The sequence below is a fragment of the Penaeus monodon genome, chromosome 14, assembly GCF_015228065.2.
Source record: "Penaeus monodon isolate SGIC_2016 chromosome 14, NSTDA_Pmon_1, whole genome shotgun sequence".
NCBI classification, from domain to species: domain Eukaryota; kingdom Metazoa; phylum Arthropoda; class Malacostraca; order Decapoda; family Penaeidae; genus Penaeus; species Penaeus monodon.
The window spans coordinates 6,512,857-6,520,735 of record NC_051399.1 but is presented as its reverse complement, the minus strand read 5'-3'; the positions used below and the strand labels follow the sequence as shown (position 1 = coordinate 6,520,735).

The 7,879-nt window shown below is 41.2% G+C and overlaps 1 pseudogene; it reads left to right on the top strand.

The window, feature by feature from the left end:
- The first annotated feature begins 1,081 nt into the window (after nt 1-1,081).
- On the top strand, nt 1,082-5,433 carry LOC119580813 (annotated as a pseudogene).
- Nucleotides 5,434-7,879: the final 2,446 nt, after the last annotated feature.

Sequence of the window (7,879 nt, the reverse complement as noted above, 5' to 3'; positions counted from 1 at the left end):
GCTCTGACACCACACACACACGCTCTGACACACACACACACACACGCTCTGACACACACACACACACACGCTCTGACGCTCTCTTGACACACACACACACACACACATGCTCTCTTGACACACGGACACACACACACGCGCTCTGACACATACACACACGCTCTGACACATACACACACGCTCTGACACACACACACACGCTCTGACACACACACACGCTCTGACACACACACACACACACACGCTCTGACGCACGCACACGCGCTCTGACACACGGACACACGCACGCACACGCGCTCTGACACACGGACACACGCACGCACACGCGCTCTGACACACGGACACACGCACGCACACGCGCTCTGACACACGGACACACGCACGCACACGCGCTCTGACACACGGACACACGCACGCACACGCGCTCTGACACACGGACACACGCACGCACACGCGCTCTGACACACGGACACACGCACGCACACGCGCTCTGACACACGCACGCACACGCGCTCTGACACACGCACGCACACGCGCTCTGACACACGCACGCACACGCGCTCTGACACACGCCACGCACACGCGCGCTCTGACACACGCACGCACACGCGCTCTGACACACGCACGCACACGCGCTCTGACACACGCACCACACGCGCTCTGACCACCAGCACAACGCGCTCTGACACACGCACGCACACGCGCTCTGACACACGCACGAAACACGCGCTCTGACACACGGACACACGCACGCGCGTACACAATAACACACACACTAAAGCGCGTACACAATAACACACACACTAAGCGCGTACACAATAACACACACACTAAAGCGCGTACACAATAACCACACACTAAAGCGCGTACACAATAACACACACACTAAGCGCGTACACAATAACACACACACTAAAGCGCGTACACAATAACACACACACTAAAGCGCGTACACAATAACACACACACTAAAGCGCGTACACAATAACACACACCAAGTTGTGTGAATGTGATGCCGTTTTTTTTTACCATGTAAGGTGTGAGATCCTCTGAACTCACTCTTGCCGTACATTGCAGCGTGTGTACTACCTCTCCCTGAGTACTACATGGGCCGCTCACTGACCAACACCATGATCAACCTGGGCATCCAGTCGGCCTGTGATGAAGCTCTCTATCAACTTGGATTGGATATCGAGGAACTTGAATCTCTGGAGGAGGATGCTGGCTTGGGCAATGGTGGCCTCGGGCGGTTGGCAGCGTGCTTCCTGATTCCATGGCTACCCTGGGTATGGCAGCCTATGGTTATGGAATCCGTTACGAATATGGTATCTTTGCTCAGAAGATCCGGAATGGGGAGCAGGTAAGATGGGAAACTTTTTAAGAAGTTCAGATTGATTTTTTGCATTATATGAGACATACAAAGGTGTTCTCAGACCAGTTGCGTTTACTATGTATTTGTTAATTTAAGCTTTCTTCAATAAAGTAAACATCAATATATTCACTTTAATGCACTACAGTCATGCAATAGTGCATTGACGTGAGTATATCGATGCCCATATTACAGATGGTTGTAAATTAATAAGATATTTAAAAAGGTATGATCAATTGGTCGGAGAACCCCTCTGGACATGCATACCTTCAAGTATAGTTTGTTTTCGTGTTCTATAATTGTAGTGATTTTCCATGCCTTCTTAAAGGTTGAGGAGCCTGACGACTGGCTGCGCTTTGGCACCATGGGAGAAGGCACGACCAGAGTACATGATTCCTGTTAACTTCTATGGACGCGTAGAGGACACACCCCAGGGCAAGAAGTGGGTTGACACTCAGGTGAGTAGAAGGAATATATGTTTGATGACATAATAGGAACCACAGAATTTCTATGGATAAAATATTGGTGGTGTTGTTGATTATAGTGTGAAACTTTTTTTTGTAACCTCATCTACTCAGTAGCACATATTAACAATGAGTACATATATAACCATTAGAATTTCAGCATAGAAGAATGAGGCACACCTTTTTTTATTCCTGGTATCAAAATGTTATCTTGTTGCTTTTCTGTTTTTATTGAAAATCACTGATGCATCAAATATAATATTTAGATATCTTTATAATATGAATGGTGAGGAATTGTTTTTATTCAATTTCGGTAGATAATTGTTTTACCTCCATGTTGCAGATTGTGTTTGCTATGCCATATGATAACCCTATTCCGGGCTACAAGAACAATGTTTGTGAATACCATGAGGCTGTGGTCTGCCAAGTCTCCCAATAACTTCAATTTGAAGTTCTGTAAGTGTAGTGTGGCAGGATTTAGATAAGAACCATTAGTTTTTTTGCAGATGGAAATTTAGTTACAGCAACTTTCGTTTTCTATGTGTACTGATTAGGTGAAATTGTTATCTTATGATTGCAGAATTGCAGAAGTATTTGTTAAAATACTTCATTCAGAACTATTTTCATAGCGTTTTATGACAATACTTGTCCTAAAATATATATATATTTTTGTTGTAGTGATTTTAACCTCTGGAATATAAAATATGAAATAAAAATCAAGTTCCTATTGTTATTGAAAATAAAATATCAAGTATATGTTGTATAATGTGATGATATGTTTCAGTCAATGATGGTGACTACATCCAGGCGTCCTTGACCGTAACTTTGCTGAGAACATCTCGCGTGTCTTGTACCCCAATGACAATTTTCTTTGAGGGTAAAGAGCTTCGCTTGAAGCAGGAATATTTTCATGGTTGCCGCCACTCTTCAGGATATCATTAGACGCTTCAAGGCCTCCAAGTTTGGCTCAAAAGACCAGGTTTCGCACGGATTTCGACACATTCCCTGATAAGGTAAGTAAAGCTAATTTACAGGTATTTCTTTCTGACAATGACGGAAAATTGTTATTTCAATGCTATATTTTTTTCTAGCAAGTGACTTTGTTTGTGTGCTTTGCACTTTACAATTATTTCGAGAGATGTACCTCTTCTTGCTATGATAGATTCATCCAAATTCCATTGAATTTGTTTATGTTCATAGTAATGATTATAGTTTATAGAAAAAGATGTCAGGCTCCTGACCAGAATCTTTCTTTGTTAGGTAAAAACTACAGTAAACTCAGTGTCAAAATTTTTGTTCTTTGAGGCTGCCTGATGTTTCCTAGGTAATATAAATACTTGAAGGGCCAGAGTCACTGTTACTAGTTGCCACATAACTAGTATGTCATGATAGCTGAAACAAAAACGGCATGATGCCTGGGAAACCGGTTAATCTTTGTAGAGCCCTAACACTTTTATTTCAACTTGAATTATTTTGTATACTTTCATAATATGAATGAATATTGCTATCCTGTGACAGTGCTTCGATCTTAAATTAGCCATTGCTGTAGACAGGCATGGATTCTTCTAATTGCTTTCATTATGAATGACCTCCGTAACTTTATTTACCTAACTGTATTAGGTTTCTTTAATATTTCAATAGCTTCTGACATTAAGAAATAATTTTCAAAGCAAAACACCCAAGTAAATTCTCATATAAAGATTATGCATACATTGAGCAAGAAGTATAGTTTGAGCCTCCTATCTATTGCGCAAGGAGTATAGTTAGAACCTTCTGAAATCAAGAGAAGCACAACCATTAAGACGGAATCAAGTAATTGGTCACAAGAATTGAAGTTTGTGGTATGTTCCTATTACAGTAGCTCTCCAGCTGAATGACACTCATCCTTCCCTGGCCATTCTGAACTGATGCGCATCTTGGTCGACATTGAGGGTCTCCCGTGGGCTAAGGCATGGGACATTTGTGTGAGGACCTGTGCATACACCAATCACACAGTGCTGCCTGAGGCCCTGGAGCGCTGGCCCACAAGCATGCTGGAACACATTCTCCCAAGACATCTCCAGATTATCTACGAGATCAACCATTTCCATCTGCAGGAGGTCTCAAAGAAGTAAGATCATCAATAGAAGAATTTTGACAGGTTTTATGAACTAATCCTTTAAACTGAATTTTAATTAATACAATAGAGGTATCCTTAAACCTAAAGTATGTGTATGAAGTTCATAATTTAACTACTTCATGTTTACTCATAAATGGTTTATCTGACAGGTGGCCTGGAGATATGGATCGTGTGAGGCGCATGTCCCTGGTGGAAGAACATGGTGAAAAGAGAATCAACATGGCTCATCTCTGCATTGTCGGCGCTCATGCTGTGAACGGTGTTGCTGCCATTCACTCTGAGATCATCAAGCGAGACATTTTCAAAGACTTTGCGGAAATGAATCCTGAGAATTCCAGAACAAGACCAATGGTATCACTCCTCGCCGTTGGCTCTTGCTTTGCAATCAGCTCTTGCTGATGTCATTGCAGAGAAGATTGGAGAAGAATGGGTTGTGCATCTTGATCAGCTTACTAAGCTGAAGCCTCTTGCTAAGGATGCTGGTTTCATCCGTGCTGTGCAAACAGCAAAGCAAGAAAACAAACTGCGTCTCGCTAAACAGCTGGAGCAGGACTATGGTGTTAAGGTGAATCCCTCCTCCATGTTGATATTCAGGTTAAGCGTATTCATGAGTATAAGCGTCAGTTTGCTTAACTGTCTGCACATTATTACTATGTACAACCCGCATCAAGGCTAACCCAGGAGCTCCGTTTGTACCTCGCACAGTTATGATTGGTGGTAAAGCTGCCCCAGGCTACACACAGCTAAGCAGATAATCCGTCTCATTTGTGCTGTTGGTCGTGTAGTAAACAATGACCCTATTGTTGGAGATAAACTGAAGGTTGTATATCTGGAGAACTACCGAGTGACATTGCTGAACAAATCATCCCAGCTGCTGATCTCTCGAACAGATCTCTACAGCTGGAACTGAAGCTTCTGGTACTGGCAATATGAGTTCATGCTTAATGGTGCACTTACAATTGGCACTCTTGATGGTGCAAATATTGAGATGATGGAAGAGATGGGCAAGGAGAACATCCTTTCATCTTTGGCATGACTGTTGAGGAAAGTAGAGGAGCTCAAGCGCCGTGTTACAATGCTCATGATTATTACAATCGCATCCCAGAGTTTTCGCCAGTGCATTGATCAGATCAGCAGTGGATTCTTCTCCCCAAGCAATCCAGACCAATTCAAGGACTTGGTCAACATCCTCATGTATCATGATCGCTTCTACCTGTTCGCTGACTTCGAATCTTACATCAAATGCCAAGATTCAGTCAGCATGCTGTACCAGAAGCCAAATGAATGGACCAGCAAGCGATCATGAACATTGCCTCCTCCGGCAAGTTCTCCAGTGACAGAACCATTGCACAGTATGGCCGAGAAATCTGGGGGGTTGAGCCCTCATGGGAGAAGTTGCCTGCTCCCCACGAGCCACGTGATACAGATATTACCAGAGAAGAAGCCAAGTAAACCGGATTCTGCCAGGTTTGTCAAGTCTTCTGGTTGTATAGAGTTTTGCCTGTGGGATACAATATGTGATAGAAAGATACAGTTCGTTGGGTATGAACAGTGCTTTGAGAGTTCTCCTTCCGAAGGGAGATCTACCGTCAGTGTTGGATGATCTTTCTCTTGCATTCTTAGTCCTCCTAATAATGTGTACATTTTTGATATTGCTTGTGGTAAAGTGAAGATTGTAATCCAATATCCATTCTCGAAATTGTTCGGCATAAAAGTAATGTTGATAATATATAAATATATAGACAGTTATTATACACATTAAGTGATATCATGCCAATTGCCACCTAGTCATGAAAAGAAACCTAACCCTCTTTTGTGCCAGCTTTAAATTTTTTTTTGTCAGGATTATTAAAAAAAAGCAATCTCATTCTTTCTCTTCAAAACTCATAAGCAAAAATCAAACTTTAATAAAAGGTAATGTGTTTAGACTTGAGTTGTAGTTTATTTAAAATTCTAAAAGATAGATAATTACTATATTTTATAATATATGGACTTATCTCTAATGACATGCTTGTTATGAGGTACTGTGCAGTTTTATATTTAATTTTATGTCTGCACTGCAGAATAAAGTTGGGTCTCAAAATGCTTATTTCCTATAATACCTATTCTTCGTACTACAAAAAAATTACGGGTGTTGGCATAAAGGTTGTTTTAAAGGTCAGGTGAGAACATATATTACATTCAGAGAAGCTATGCAATCCCTTTAAAACCGTATACCTTATTCACTAGGGATTACAAAAACAAAAATATGTGAATAGATATTTTTGGCCTTTTAATAAGCTGGATACAAACGATTATTGCGGTTTACTGTAGGCTTAGCGTAAGTGTATTCTCTTAAAAGCGGTTTTCATCCAGGGGAAATTTTTGCATTGTGATGTGATGCAAAATTCATGTGATGCAAACATTATAATTTAATGACTTCCTGTTTTAATTAAGGGCGACCATTAAGGAAATTTATTCCAAATTATAAACACTAAGAACCATGCTTAGTCGAATACGTTTTATCAACTATTGATTTTTCTAACAGGAATCTTTATTTTTATATTTCAGAATACAGGTGCGCTAATTAAAAATTCGTAGTAATATTCTGTCTTAAGAAATTTGCAAGCATATATCCCTCATTTAAATTTACAAGTATGAGCACGTGATAACTGCATTGTACAGGGGAAAGTGTAACCCCCCGCCCAAGTTTTTTGTCATTAGTTAGACACATTTGTATCAAGACAGGCAGAACCTGTGTGTGTGTATTCGTACCTATTTAAATAATTTTTAAGCTTATTTCGCACGATCATGTACTCTCTCTCAAGGCACATTTAAGCTGTTTTTATTTTCATCTTACGGCTTCTAGTCGAAGGTGGGCCCAGGGGTGGGGCTGTAGGATAATCATGGTGTGCATAAGGATATTCAGTGGAGACAGTCATCTTTGGGGGGGGCGGGAGTAGATGTGACGATTAGTTGGTCAGAACCGAGTAACTAACATAGCCATTAGGGTCCTCTACGTTTACTGTCTGGTGAACTGGCACCAGCTCCCGCGTGGCCACTTACCTGCTTTTCGTGCGGTCAAGAGCGAAAAGTTGAACAGGCAATCAACTCGCTGATAAAGACTGCTCGCTTGTGCCACGGATACTGTTCGAATATGTGGATGGGGGTTTTAGAGTTTGAATAAAGGGCTCATTGTGTAAGAAAATTGCCCCTACCCAATTTATGTTTTATTTAAATAACTATATTATTAAGTCACCACTTATGATTAAAAACTAATAATTTCTGATGGTTTCAATGGGATATTCCCTAGCCAATGTTATAATCCTCTGACAATCATTTTTGAAGAACGTAAACCCACACTGAAAGGATTTCTGTATTTTTAACCCTATAGTGAAAAATTTAGACTGAAACTATTACTTATCACTTATAATTAAATGGAAAAATACACTCGCATAGAAGTTATCTTTAAGAGTGAACATTTTGTATAAATTTACGTCGCTCAAAAGCTCTTTCTTGCAACAAGTTTCACATCTTTTGGTTTGGTTGTTTTGAGTACAAGAAGAGTAATAACAGCTGGAGAAAACATATTTACGTTCTTAGGGATTAATATCATTCTTTTGGCTCACTACTGATATCCAATGTGAATGTAATATAGGGAGTATGAACAATAAACGCCTTTTCAAGCTGTTGACCCCCCCAACCCTTGCTCTTGTCGGCCATCGTGGGGGGGGGGGGCTTAGGAGACGGGACTGAGGCCCATGTAGGGGAATCACCACTACCTAGGACTTCACCCTCGTCAAAATTTTCCTGGTTTTTTTGTTTTTTTCCCACCCCCCCTTTCCCCTTACCCGCAAAATTTTTTTTTCGTTTTGGGGGGTTTTTTTAAAAGGGGTGCATTTTGACCCTTCCCTTCAAGGCCCCCTAACAATTTTCCCCTTTTCCCCC